The sequence below is a fragment of the Hypanus sabinus genome, chromosome 5 (assembly GCF_030144855.1).
Source record: "Hypanus sabinus isolate sHypSab1 chromosome 5, sHypSab1.hap1, whole genome shotgun sequence".
NCBI lineage: Eukaryota > Metazoa > Chordata > Chondrichthyes > Myliobatiformes > Dasyatidae > Hypanus > Hypanus sabinus.
Genome location: NC_082710.1, coordinates 89456658 through 89471181, shown reverse-complemented (window position 1 = coordinate 89471181; position 14524 = coordinate 89456658).

The window sequence follows — 14524 nt, the reverse complement described above, 5'->3', positions numbered from 1 at the left end:
CTTTGTTCTGTATATTCCTCCATTGCACACTCATCACCAAGCCACTCTTTATTCTGTATATTCCCCCATTGGACAATCATCACCAAGCCACTCTTTATTCTGCACATTACCCAATAGCACTCTCATCACCGAGCCACTCTTTATTCTGTATATTCCCGCATTGCAAACTCATCACCGAGCCACTCTTTAAGGTGTATATTCCTCCATTGCACATTCATCACCGATCCACTCTTTATTCTGTACATTACCCCATTGCACACTCATCACCGAGCCACTCTTTATTCTGTACATTACCCCATTTCACACTCATCACCTAGCCACTCTTTATTCTGTACAATGCCCCATTACACACTCATCACCGAGCCTGTCTTTATTCTGTATATTACCCCATTGTACACTCATCACCGAGCCACTTTTTATTCTGTACATTCTCCCATTGCAGACTCATCACCGAGTCACTCTTTATTCTGTATATTACCCCATTGCACACTCATCACCGAGCCACTCTTTATTCTGTAGATCCCTCCATTGCACACTCATCTCCGAGTATCTCTTTATTCCGTATATTCTCCCATTGCACACTCATCACCATGCCCCTCTTTATTCTGTACATTAAACCATTGCACACTCAACATTGACCCAATCTTTATTCTGTACACTCCTCCATTGCAGACTCATCACCGTGCCACACTTTATTCTGTAGACTCCTCCATTGCAAACTCATCAGCGAGCAACTCTTTATTCAGTACATTACCCCATTGCACACTCATCACCGAGCCACTCTTTATTCTGTACAATGCCCCATTACACACTCATCACCGAGCCTGTCTTTATTCTGTATATTACCCCATTGCACACTCATCACCGAGCCACTTTTTATTCTGTACATTCTCCCTTTGCAGACTCATCACCGAGTCACACTTTATTCTGTACATTACCCCATTGCACACTCATCTCCGAGTATCTCTTTATTCCGTATATCTCCATTGCACACTCATCACCATGCCCCTCTTTATTCTGTACATTACACCATTGCACACTCATCATTGAGCCAATCTTTATTCTGTACATTCTCCCATTGCACACTCATCACCATGACACTCTTTGTTCTGTATATTCCTCATTGCACACTCATCACCAAGACACTCTTCTTTATTCTGTATATTCCCCCATTGGACAATCATCACCAAGCCACTCTTTATTCTGCACATTACCCAATTGCACACTCATCACCGAGCCACTCTTTATTTTGTATATTCCCCCATTGCAAACACATAACCGAGCCACTCTTTAAGGTGTATATTCCTCCATTGCACATTCATCACCGATCCACTCTTTATTCTGTACATTATCCCATTTCACACTCATCACCTAGCCACTCTTTATTCTGTACAATGCCCCATTACACACTCATCACCGAGCCTGTCTTTATTCTGTATATTACCCCATTGCACACTCATCACCGAGCCACTTTTTATTCTGTACATTCTCCCATTGCAGACTCATCACCGAGTCACTCTTTATTCTGTACATTACCCCATTGCAGACTCGTCACCGAGCCACTCTTTATTATGTATATTACCCCATTGCACACTCATCACCGAGTCACTCTTTATGCTGTACATCCCTCCATTGCACACTCATCTCCGAGTATCTCTTTATTCTGTATATTCTCCCATTGCACACTCATCATTGAGCCAATCTTTATTCTGTACACTCCTCCATTGCAGACTCATCACCGTGCCACACTTTATTCTGTAGACTCCTCCATTGCAAACTCATCACCGAGCCACACTTTATTCTGTACATTCTCCCATTGCACACTCATCACCGAACCCCCCTTTATTCTGTACATTACCCCATTGCACACTCATCACCGAGCCACTCTTTATTCTGCACATTCCTCCATTGCAAATTCATCATCGAGCAACTCTTTATTCTGTACATTACCCCATTGCACACTCATCAGCGAGCCACTCTTTATTTTGTACATTCCCCCATTGAACACTCATCACCGAGTCACTCTTTATTCTGTACATTCTACCATTGCAGACTCATCACCGAGCCACTCTTTATTCTGTACATTACCCCATTGCACACTCATCACCGAGCCACTCTTTATTCTGTACATTACCCCATTTCACACTCATCACCTAGCCACTCTTTATTCTGTACAATGCCCCATTACACACTCATCACCGAGCCTGTCTTTATTCTGTATATTACCCCATTGTACACTCATCACCGAGCCACTTTTTATTCTGTACATTCTCCCATTGCAGTCTCATCACCGAGTCACTCTTTATTCTGTATATTACCCCATTGCACACTCATCACCAAGCCACTCTTTATTCTGTAGATCCCTCCATTGCACACTCATCTCCGAGTATCTCTTTATTCCGTATATTCTCCCATTGCACACTCATCACCATGCCCCTCTTTATACTTTACATTAAACCATTGCACACTCATCATTGACCCAATCTTTATTCTGTACACTCCTCCATTGCAGACTCATCACCGTGCCACACTTTATTCTGTAGACTCCTCCATTGCAAACTCATCAGCGAGCAACTCTTTATTCAGTACATTACCCCATTGCACACTCATCACCGAGCCACTCTTTATTCTGTACAATGCCCCATTACACACTCATCAACGAGCCTGTCTTTATTCTGTACAATGCCCCATTACACACTCATCACCGAGCCTGTCTTTATTCTGTATATTACCCCATTGTACACTCATCACCGAGCCACTTTTTATTCTGTACATTCTCCCATTGCAGTCTCATCACCGAGTCACTCTTTATTCTGTATATTACCCCATTGCACACTCATCACCAAGCCACTCTTTATTCTGTAGATCCCTCCATTGCACACTCATCTCCGAGTATCTCTTTATTCCGTATATTCTCCCATTGCACACTCATCACCATGCCCCTCTTTATTCTGTACATTAAACCATTGCACCCTCATCATTGACCCAATCTTTATTCTGTACACTCCTCCATTGCAGACTCATCACCGTGCCACACTTTATTCTGTAGACTCCTCCATTGCAAACTCATCAGCGAGCAACTCTTTATTCAGTACATTACCCCATTGCACACTCATCACCGAGCCACTCTTTATTCTGTACAATGCCCCATTACACACTCATCACCGAGCCTGTCTTTATTCTGTATATTACCCCATTGCACACTCATCACCGAGCCACTTTTTATTCTGTACATTCTCCCTTTGCAGACTCATCACCGAGTCACTCTTTATTCTGTACATTACCCCATTGCACACTCATCTCCGAGTATCTCTTTATTCCGTATATTCTCCCATTGCACACTCATCACCATGCCCCTCTTTATTCTGTACATTACACCATTGCACACTCATCATTGAGCCAATCTTTATTCTGTACATTCTCCCATTGCAGACTCATCACCGGTCACTCTTTATTCTGTACATTACCCCATTGTACACTCATCACCGAGCCACTCTTTATACTGTAGATCCCTCCATTGCACACTCATCACCGACCCACTCTTTATTCTGTACATTCTCCCATTGCACACTCATCACCATGACACTCTTTGTTCTGTATATTCCTCCATTGCACACTCATCACCAAGCCACTCTTTATTCTGTATATTCCCCCATTGGACAATCATCACCAAGCCACTCTTTATTCTGCACATTACCCAATTGCACACTCATCACCGAGCCACTCTTTATTTTGTATATTCCCCCATTGCAAACACATAACCGAGCCACTCTTTAAGGTGTATATTCCTCCATTGCACATTCATCACCGATCCACTCTTTATTCTGTACATTACCCCATTGCACACTCATCACCGAGCCACACTTTATTCTGTACATTATCCCATTTCACACTCATCACCTAGCCACTCTTTATTCTGTACAATGCCCCATTACACACTCATCACCGAGCCTGTCTTTATTCTGTATATTACCCCATTGCACACTCATCACCGAGCCACTTTTTATTCTGTACATTCTCCCATTGCAGACTCATCACCGAGTCACTCTTTATTCTGTACATTACCCCATTGCAGACTCGTCACCGAGCCACTCTTCATTATGTATATTACACCATTGCACACTCATCACCGAGTCACTCTTTATGCTGTACATCCCTCCATTGCACACTCATCTCCGAGTATCTCTTTATTCTGTATATTCTCCCATTGCACACTCATCATTGAGCCAATCTTTATTCTGTACACTCCTCCATTGCAGACTCATCACCGTGCCACACTTTATTCTGTAGACTCCTCCATTGCAAACTCATCACCGAGCCACACTTTATTCTGTACACTCTCCCATTGCACACTCATCACCGAACCCCCCCTTTATTCTGTACATTACCCCATTGCACACTCATCACCGAGCCACTCTTTATTCTGCACATTCCTCCATTGCAAATTCATCATCGAGCAACTCTTTATTCTGTACATTACCCCATTGCACACTCATCAGCGAGCCACTCTTTATTTTGTACATTCCCCCATTGAACACTCATCACCGAGCCACTCTTTATTCTGTACATTCTCCCATTGCAGATTCGTCACCGAGCCACTCTTTATTCTGTACATTACCCCATTGCACACTCATCACCGATCCACATTTTGTTCTGTACATTCTCCCATTGCAGACTCAACACCGAGTCACTCTTTAGTCCGTACATTACCCCATTGCACACTCATCACCGAGCCACTCTTTATTCTGTAGATCCCTCCATTGCACACTCACCTCCGAGTATCTCTTTATTCTGTATATTCTCCCATTGCACACTCATCACCATGCCCCTCTTTATTCTGTACATTACACCATTGCACACTCATCATTGAGCCAATCTTTATTCTGTACACTCCTCCATTGCACACTCATCACCGAGCCACACTTTATTCTTAACACTCCTCCATTGCACACTCATCACCGACCCACTCTTTATTCTGTACATTCTCCCATTGCACACTCATCACCATGACAATCTTTGTTCTGTATATTCCTCCATTGCACACTCATCACCAAGCCACTCTTTATTCTGTATATTCCCCCATTGGACAATCATCACCAAGCCACTCTTTATTCTGCACATTACCCAATAGCACTCTCATCACCGAGCCACTCTTTATTCTGTATATTCCCGCATTGCAAACTCATCACCGAGCCACTCTTTAAGGTGTATATTCCTCCATTGCACATTCATCACCGATCCACTCTTTATTCTGTACATTACCCCATTGCACACTCATCACCGAGCCACTCTTTATTCTGTACATTACCCCATTTCACACTCATCACCTAGCCACTCTTTATTCTGTACAATGCCCCATTACACACTCATCACCGAGCCTGTCTTTATTCTGTATATTACCCCATTGTACACTCATCACCGAGCCACTTTTTATTCTGTACATTCTCCCATTGCAGACTCATCACCGAGTCACTCTTTATTCTGTATATTACCCCATTGCACACTCATCACCGAGCCACTCTTTATTCTGTAGATCCCTCCATTGCACACTCATCTCCGAGTATCTCTTTATTCCGTATATTCTCCCATTGCACACTCATCACCATGCCCCTCTTTATTCTGTACATTAAACCATTGCACACTCATCATTGACCCAATCTTTATTCTGTACACTCCTCCATTGCAGACTCATCACCGTGCCACACTTTATTCTGTAGACTCCTCCATTGCAAACTCATCAGCGAGCAACTCTTTATTCAGTACATTACCCCATTGCACACTCATCACCGAGCCACTCTTTATTCTGTACAATGCCCCATTACACACTCATCACCGAGCCTGTCTTTATTCTGTATATTACCCCATTGCACACTCATCACCGAGCCACTTTTTATTCTGTACATTCTCCCTTTGCAGACTCATCACCGAGTCACTCTTTATTCTGTACATTACCCCATTGCACACTCATCTCCGAGTATCTCTTTATTCCGTATATTCTCCCATTGCACACTCATCACCATGCCCCTCTTTATTCTGTACATTACACCATTGCACACTCATCATTGAGCCAATCTTTATTCTGTACATTCTCCCATTGCACACTCATCACCATGACACTCTTTGTTCTGTATATTCCTCCATTGCACACTCATCACCAAGACACTCTTTATTCTGTATATTCCCCCATTGGACAATCATCACCAAGCCACTCTTTATTCTGCACATTACCCAATTGCACACTCATCACCGAGCCACTCTTTATTTTGTATATTCCCCCATTGCAAACACATAACCGAGCCACTCTTTAAGGTGTATATTCCCTCCATTGCACATTCATCACCGATCCACTCTTTATTCTGTACATTATCCCATTTCACACTCATCACCTAGCCACTCTTTATTCTGTACAATGCCCCATTACACACTCATCACCGAGCCTGTCTTTATTCTGTATATTACCCCATTGCACACTCATCACCGAGCCACTTTTTATTCTGTACATTCTCCCATTGCAGACTCATCACCGAGTCACTCTTTATTCTGTACATTACCCCATTGCAGACTCGTCACCGAGCCACTCTTTATTATGTATATTACCCCATTGCACACTCATCACCGAGTCACTCTTTATGCTGTACATCCCTCCATTGCACACTCATCTCCGAGTATCTCTTTATTCTGTATATTCTCCCATTGCACACTCATCATTGAGCCAATCTTTATTCTGTACACTCCTCCATTGCAGACTCATCACCGTGCCACACTTTATTCTGTAGACTCCTCCATTGCAAACTCATCACCGAACCCCCCTTTATTCTGTACATTACCCCATTGCACACTCATCACCGAGCCACTCTTTATTCTGCACATTCCTCCATTGCAAATTCATCATCGAGCAACTCTTTATTCTGTACATTACCCCATTGCACACTCATCAGCGAGCCACTCTTTATTTTGTACATTCCCCCATTGAACACTCATCACCGAGTCACTCTTTATTCTGTACATTCTCCCATTGCAGACTCGTCACCGAGCCACTCTTTATTCTGTACATTACCCCATTGCACACTCATCACCGAGCCACTCTTTATTCTGTACATTACCCCATTTCACACTCATCACCTAGCCACTCTTTATTCTGTACAATGCCCCATTACACACTCATCACCGAGCCTGTCTTTATTCTGTATATTACCCCATTGTACACTCATCACTGAGCCACTTTTTATTCTGTACATTCTCCCATTGCAGTCTCATCACCGAGTCACTCTTTATTCTGTTTATTACCCCATTGCACACTCATCACCAAGCCACTCTTTATTCTGTAGATCCCTCCATTGCACACTCATCTCCGAGTATCTCTTTATTCCGTATATTCTCCCATTGCACACTCATCACCATGCCCCTCTTTATTCTGTACATTAAACCATTGCACACTCATCATTGACCCAATCTTTATTCTGTACACTCCTCCATTGCAGACTCATCACCGTGCCACACTTTATTCTGTAGACTCCTCCATTGCAAACTCATCAGCGAGCAACTCTTTATTCAGTACATTACCCCATTGCACACTCATCACCGAGCCACTCTTTATTCTGTACAATGCCCCATTACACACTCATCAACGAGCCTGTCTTTATTCTGTATATTACCCCATTGCACACTCATCACCGAGCCACTTTTTATTCTGTACATTCTCCCTTTGCAGACTCATCACCGAGTCACTCTTTATTCTGTACATTACCCCATTGCACACTCATCTCCGAGTATCTCTTTATTCCGTATATTCTCCCATTGCACACTCATCACCATGCCCCTCTTTATTCTGTACATTACACCATTGCACACTCATCATTGAGCCAATCTTTATTCTGTACATTCTCCCATTGCAGACTCATCACCGGGTCACTCTTTATTCTGTACATTACCCCATTGTACACTCATCACCGAGCCACTCTTTATACTGTACATTACCCCATTTCACACTCATCACCTAGCCACTCTTTATTCTGTACAATGCCCCATTACACACTCATCACCGAGCCTGTCTTTATTCTGTATATTTCCCCATTGTACACTCATCACCGAGCCACTTTTTATTCTGTACATTCTCCCATTGCAGTCTCATCACCGAGTCACTCTTTATTCTGTATATTACCCCATTGCACACTCATCACCAAGCCACTCTTTATTCTATAGATCCCTCCATTGCACACTCATCTCCGAGTATCTCTTTATTCCGTATATTCTCCCATTGCACACTCATCACCATGCCCCTCTTTATTCTGTACATTAAACCATTGCACACTCATCATTGACCCAATCTTTATTCTGTACACTCCTCCATTGCAGACTCATCACCGTGCCACACTTTATTCTGTAGACTCCTCCATTGCAAACTCATCAGCGAGCAACTCTTTATTCAGTACATTACCCCATTGCACACTCATCACCGAGCCACTCTTTATTCTGTACAATGCCCCATTACACACTCATCACCGAGCCTGTCTTTATTCTGTATATTACCCCATTGCACACTCATCACCGAGCCACTTTTTATTCTGTACATTCTCCCTTTGCAGACTCATCACCGAGTCACTCTTTATTCTGTACATTACCCCATTGCACACTCATCTCCGAGTATCTCTTTATTCCGTATATTCTCCCATTGCACACTCATCACCATGCCCCTCTTTATTCTGTACATTACACCATTGCACACTCATCATTGAGCCAATCTTTATTCTGTACATTCTCCCATTGCAGACTCATCACCGGGTCACTCTTTATTCTGTACATTACCCCATTGTACACTCATCACCGAGCCACTCTTTATACTGTAGATCCCTCCATTGCACACTCATCACCGACCCACTCTTTATTCTGTACATTCTCCCATTGCACACTCATCACCATGACACTCTTTGTTCTGTATATTCCTCCATTGCACACTCATCACCAAGCCACTCTTTATTCTGTATATTCCCCCATTGGACAATCATCACCAAGCCACTCTTTATTCTGCACATTACCCAATTGCACACTCATCACCGAGCCACTCTTTATTTTGTATATTCCCCCATTGCAAACACATAACCGAGCCACTCTTTAAGGTGTATATTCCTCCATTGCACATTCATCACCGATCCACTCTTTATTCTGTACATTACCCCATTGCACACTCATCACCGAGCCACTCTTTATTCTGTACATTATCCCATTTCACACTCATCACCTAGCCACTCTTTATTCTGTACAATGCCCCATTACACACTCATCACCGAGCCTGTCTTTATTCTGTATATTACCCCATTGCACACTCATCACCGAGCCACTTTTTATTCTGTACATTCTCCCATTGCAGACTCATCACCGAGTCACTCTTTATTCTGTACATTACCCCATTGCAGACTCGTCACCGAGCCACTCTTTATTATGTATATTACACCATTGCACACTCATCACCGAGTCACTCTTTATGCTGTACATCCCTCCATTGCACACTCATCTCCGAGTATCTCTTTATTCTGTATATTCTCCCATTGCACTCTCATCATTGAGCCAATCTTTATTCTGTACACTCCTCCATTGCAGACTCATCACCGTGCCACACTTTATTCTGTACACTCCTCCATTGCAGACTCATCACCGTGCCACACTTTATTCTGTAGACTCCTCCATTGCAAACTCATCACCGAGCCACACTTTATTCTGTACACTCTCCCATTGCACACTCATCACCGAACCCCCCTTTATTCTGTACATTACCCCATTGCACACTCATCACCGAGCCACTCTTTATTCTGCACATTCCTCCATTGCAAATTCATCATCGAGCAACTCTTTATTCTGTACATTACCCCATTGCACACTCATCAGCGAGCCACTCTTTATTTTGTACATTCCCCCATTGAACACTCATCACCGAGCCACTCTTTATTCTGTACATTCTCCCATTGCAGATTCGTCACCGAGCCTCTCTTTATTCTGTACATTACCCCATTGCACACTCATCACCGATCCACATTTTGTTCTGTACATTCTCCCATTGCAGTCTCATCACCGAGTCACTCTTTATTCTGTATATTACCCCATTGCACACTCATCACCGAGCCACTTTTTATTCTGTACATTCTCCCATTGCAGTCTCATCACCGAGTCACTCTTTATTCTGTATATTACCCCATTGCACACTCATCACCAAGCCACTCTTTATTCTATAGATCCCTCCATTGCACACTCATCTCCGAGTATCTCTTTATTCCGTATATTCTCCCATTGCACACTCATCACCATGCCCCTCTTTATTCTGTACATTAAACCATTGCACACTCATCATTGACCCAATCTTTATTCTGTACACTCCTCCATTGCAGACTCATCACCGTGCCACACTTTATTCTGTAGACTCCTCCATTGCAAACTCATCAGCGAGCAACTCTTTATTCAGTACATTACCCCATTGCACACTCATCACCGAGCCACTCTTTATTCTGTACAATGCCCCATTACACACTCATCACCGAGCCTGTCTTTATTCTGTATATTACCCCATTGCACACTCATCACCGAGCCACTTTTTATTCTGTACATTCTCCCTTTGCAGACTCATCACCGAGTCACTCTTTATTCTGTACATTACCCCATTGCACACTCATCTCCGAGTATCTCTTTATTCCGTATATTCTCCCATTGCACACTCATCACCATGCCCCTCTTTATTCTGTACATTACACCATTGCACACTCATCATTGAGCCAATCTTTATTCTGTACATTCTCCCATTGCAGACTCATCACCGGGTCACTCTTTATTCTGTACATTACCCCATTGTACACTCATCACCGAGCCACTCTTTATACTGTAGATCCCTCCATTGCACACTCATCACCGACCCACTCTTTATTCTGTACATTCTCCCATTGCACACTCATCACCATGACACTCTTTGTTCTGTATATTCCTCCATTGCACACTCATCACCAAGCCACTCTTTATTCTGTATATTCCCCCATTGGACAATCATCACCAAGCCACTCTTTATTCTGCACATTACCCAATTGCACACTCATCACCGAGCCACTCTTTATTTTGTATATTCCCCCATTGCAAACACATAACCGAGCCACTCTTTAAGGTGTATATTCCTCCATTGCACATTCATCACCGATCCACTCTTTATTCTGTACATTACCCCATTGCACACTCATCACCGAGCCACTCTTTATTCTGTACATTATCCCATTTCACACTCATCACCTAGCCACTCTTTATTCTGTACAATGCCCCATTACACACTCATCACCGAGCCTGTCTTTATTCTGTATATTACCCCATTGCACACTCATCACCGAGCCACTTTTTATTCTGTACATTCTCCCATTGCAGACTCATCACCGAGTCACTCTTTATTCTGTACATTACCCCATTGCAGACTCGTCACCGAGCCACTCTTTATTATGTATATTACACCATTGCACACTCATCACCGAGTCACTCTTTATGCTGTACATCCCTCCATTGCACACTCATCTCCGAGTATCTCTTTATTCTGTATATTCTCCCATTGCACACTCATCATTGAGCCAATCTTTATTCTGTACACTCCTCCATTGCAGACTCATCACCGTGCCACACTTTATTCTGTACACTCCTCCATTGCAGACTCATCACCGTGCCACACTTTATTCTGTAGACTCCTCCATTGCAAACTCATCACCGAGCCACACTTTATTCTGTACACTCTCCCATTGCACACTCATCACCGAACCCCCCTTTATTCTGTACATTACCCCATTGCACACTCATCACCGAGCCACTCTTTATTCTGCACATTCCTCCATTGCAAATTCATCATCGAGCAACTCTTTATTCTGTACATTACCCCATTGCACACTCATCAGCGAGCCACTCTTTATTTTGTACATTCCCCCATTGAACACTCATCACCGAGCCACTCTTTATTCTGTACATTCTCCCATTGCAGATTCGTCACCGAGCCTCTCTTTATTCTGTACATTACCCCATTGCACACTCATCACCGATCCACATTTTGTTCTGTACATTCTCCCATTGCAGACTCAACACCGAGTCACTCTTTAGTCCGTACATTACCCCATTGCACACTCATCACCGAGCCACTCTTTATTCTGTAGATCCCTCCATTGCACACTCACCTCCGAGTATCTCTTTATTCTGTATATTCTCCCATTGCACACTCATCACCATGCCCCTCTTTATTCTGTACATTACACCATTGCACACTCATCATTGACCCAATCTTTATTCTGTACACTCCTCCATTGCAGACTCATCACCGTGCCACACTTTATTCTGTAGACTCCTCCATTGCAAACTCATCAGCGAGCAACTCTTTATTCAGTACATTACCCCATTGCACACTCATCACCGAGCCACTCTTTATTCTGTACAATGCCCCATTACACACTCATCACCGAGCCTCTCTTTATTCTGTACATTACCCCATTGCACACTCATCACCGATCCACATTTTGTTCTGTACATTCTCCCATTGCAGACTCAACACCGAGTCACTCTTTAGTCCGTACATTACCCCATTGCACACTCATCACCGAGCCACTCTTTATTCTGTAGATCCCTCCATTGCACACTCACCTCCGAGTATCTCTTTATTCTGTATATTCTCCCATTGCACACTCATCACCATGCCCCTCTTTATTCTGTACATTACACCATTGCACACTCATCATTGACCCAATCTTTATTCTGTACACTCCTCCATTGCAGACTCATCACCGTGCCACACTTTATTCTGTAGACTCCTCCATTGCAAACTCATCAGCGAGCAACTCTTTATTCAGTACATTACCCCATTGCACACTCATCACCGAGCCACTCTTTATTCTGTACAATGCCCCATTACACACTCATCACCGAGCCTGTCTTTATTCTGTATATTACCCCATTGCACACTCATCACCGAGCCACTTTTTATTCTGTACATTCTCCCTTTGCAGACTCATCACCGAGTCACTCTTTATTCTGTACATTACCCCATTGCACACTCATCTCCGAGTATCTCTTTATTCCGTATATTCTCCCATTGCACACTCATCACCATGCCCCTCTTTATTCTGTACATTACACCATTGCACACTCATCATTGAGCCAATCTTTATTCTGTACATTCTCCCATTGCACACTCATCACCATGACACTCTTTGTTCTGTATATTCCTCCATTGCACACTCATCACCAAGACACTCTTTATTCTGTATATTCCCCCATTGGACAATCATCACCAAGCCACTCTTTATTCTGCACATTACCCAATTGCACACTCATCACCGAGCCACTCTTTATTTTGTATATTCCCCCATTGCAAACACATAACCGAGCCACTCTTTAAGGTGTATATTCCTCCATTGCACATTCATCACCGATCCACTCTTTATTCTGTACATTATCCCATTTCACACTCATCACCTAGCCACTCTTTATTCTGTACAATGCCCCATTACACACTCATCACCGAGCCTGTCTTTATTCTGTATATTACCCCATTGCACACTCATCACCGAGCCACTTTATATTCTGTACATTCTCCCATTGCAGACTCATCACCGAGTCACTCTTTATTCTGTACATTACCCCATTGCAGACTCGTCACCGAGCCACTCTTTATTATGTATATTACCCCATTGCACACTCATCACCGAGCCACTCTTTATGCTGTACATCCCTCCATTGCACACTCATCTCCGAGTATCTCTTTATTCTGTATATTCTCCCATTGCACACTCATCATTGAGCCAATCTTTATTCTGTACACTCCTCCATTGCAGACTCATCACCGTGCCACACTTTATTCTGTAGACTCCTCCATTGCAAACTCATCACCGAGCCACACTTTATTCTGTACATTCTCCCATTGCACACTCATCACCGAACCCCCCTTTATTCCTTACATTACCCCATTGCACACTCATCACCGAGCCACTCTTTATTCTGCACATTCCTCCATTGCAAATTCATCATCGAGCAACTCTTTATTCTGTACATTACCCCATTGCACACTCATCAGCGAGCCACTCTTTATTTTGTACATTCCCCCATTGAACACTCATCACCGAGTCACTCTTTATTCTGTACATTCTCCCATTGCAGACTCGTCACCGAGCCACTCTTTATTCTGTACATTACCCCATTGCACACTCATCACCGAGCCACTCTTTATTCTGTACATTACCCCATTTCACACTCATCACCTAGCCACTCTTTATTCTGTACAATGCCCCATTACACACTCATCACCGAGCCTGTCTTTATTCTGTATATTACCCCATTGTACACTCATCACTGAGCCACTTTTTATTCTGTACATTCTCCCATTGCAGTCTCATCACCGAGTCACTCTTTATTCTGTATATTACCCCATTGCACACTCATCACCAAGCCACTCTTTATTCGGTAGATCCCTCCATTGCACACTCATCTCCGAGTATCTCTTTATTCCGTATATTCTCCCATTGCACACTCA